Here is a 1849-nt window from a genome sequence, read left to right on the forward strand (position 1 = left end):
TCATTTGGAAAATGACCTGGTTGGTTTTGTAATTACAAGGCATATCTCATGGACATTCTTACAGGAGTAATAGCACTTTGAGATTAATGGAGCATAAATTACTATATAATCATAGAAACTGTATAATAATCATGGCATTTGGACATAAATGGACTACATTTTTTGGAATTCTGAGAATATAAGAATTAACAAATAACATTTACCTAATGATGCAGCTGTTTTTTTTCTCTGCCTTGTAATAATAACAACTCATAATTCTGTAACTCTAGAGTTTGTTTAATCAACCAACAAATAAATCAATAATCATTTATTATAAACATATTATATAGCAGATTTTCTGTTAGGCACTGGGAAAACAAAGACAGAAATGATTACATGCTCTCAATATCTATGACTTACATGTTTGACCATCTCAGTCACCCACCACAATAGCTATAGCTTGAATCTTATTATCCAATACTGTTCTATCTCCATTAGTCAAAGATACAGATGTCTATTTTCTGATCCTGACCCAGTAAAATATAAGCTTCTTCAAGGGAAAAGCCTGTTTTCATTTTTTTCTTTCTATCATAGTCTCAGAATATAGAAGAGCCTTATTTAATGCTCCTAGAATTAAGTTGAATTGTTTCTTTTGTTTTTCCTTCTGCTTTATTCCTCCTAAACCTATTCTTGATATTCACCATGTCATTCAGACTTTCATTCTTCCTAATTCTTCCTGGATATCATTTATGCTGGCCTTACTTTTCTCTGATTTTGGTCTGGACTGGATGGTTGGAAAAGCTCATTTCCCTACAGTCCTACAACCTTGATGCTGAATCTGGCAGATGTTTTTCATTTTACCTTAAATCTCTGACCTTATTATCTCCAAACCCCAATTTGGATTAGCTAGGTGGCTTGGTTTCCTCACCTGTAAAACTGTTTGCCTTAGTTTCCTCTTCTGTAAAAGTTAGCTAGAGAAAGAAATGGCAAGCCACTCCAGTATCTTTGCCAAGAAAATCCCAAATGGATTCACAAAGAGTCTGAACAAACATATGCACAGTTTGTTGACATTATCATCATCATCATCATCATCCCTATTCCCCTCCCAAGATAAGTTCATCACCACAAAACTCATCTCACAAAGATTGCTTCAGCTTTAGTACTTGCACCTCAGCAGTACTCTCAATTGCCTCTGTCCATCTGAAAGGAGAGCTTGTGAGCAGAACAAAACAAACAAACAAAAAATACTTCTCCAAAAGTTGTCCTTTAAAGAGAGCCCAATAGACTTTGAACACTCTTCTTTTCCCATCAGCTGCCAAATTGGGTTTCCATTCTACCATTGTCATGCAGCTGGACACACAATGCCTCATCTCTCTTTCCCATCCCCAACCCCCACTTTTTTTCAGCCCCCTTTTGTATATTGTTCCCTCCCCACTTTGAATTGTAAGTTCCAGGAAGTCAGGGACTATCTTTCTTTTTCTTATTTGTATCCCCATTGCTTAGCTCTATGTCTGCCTTGGTAGGTGCTTATTCAATTATTATTGTGCTATATAATTTACTAAGAGAATAAAATATGTATACATATAAATGATCACAAAATATATATAAAGGAAATAGATTAACTTCAGAGGGAAACACTAGTCTCTAGGAAAACTGGGAAGCGCTCTTAAAGGTGGAGTCACTTGACCAGAGTCTTGATAAGAGATATGGATCTATTAACATCTATATGAAAAATATTCCAAATCACTAATAATTGGGGAAATGAAAATTAAAGCAACTCAGAAAATCCACTTCATACCATAAATTTGGGAAACATGACCCCCCCCAAAGAAAAATGACAAATATTAGAGGGACTATAGGAAAACAGGCA

The sequence above is a fragment of the Macrotis lagotis genome, chromosome 3 (genome assembly GCF_037893015.1).
Source record: "Macrotis lagotis isolate mMagLag1 chromosome 3, bilby.v1.9.chrom.fasta, whole genome shotgun sequence".
NCBI lineage: Eukaryota > Metazoa > Chordata > Mammalia > Peramelemorphia > Peramelidae > Macrotis > Macrotis lagotis.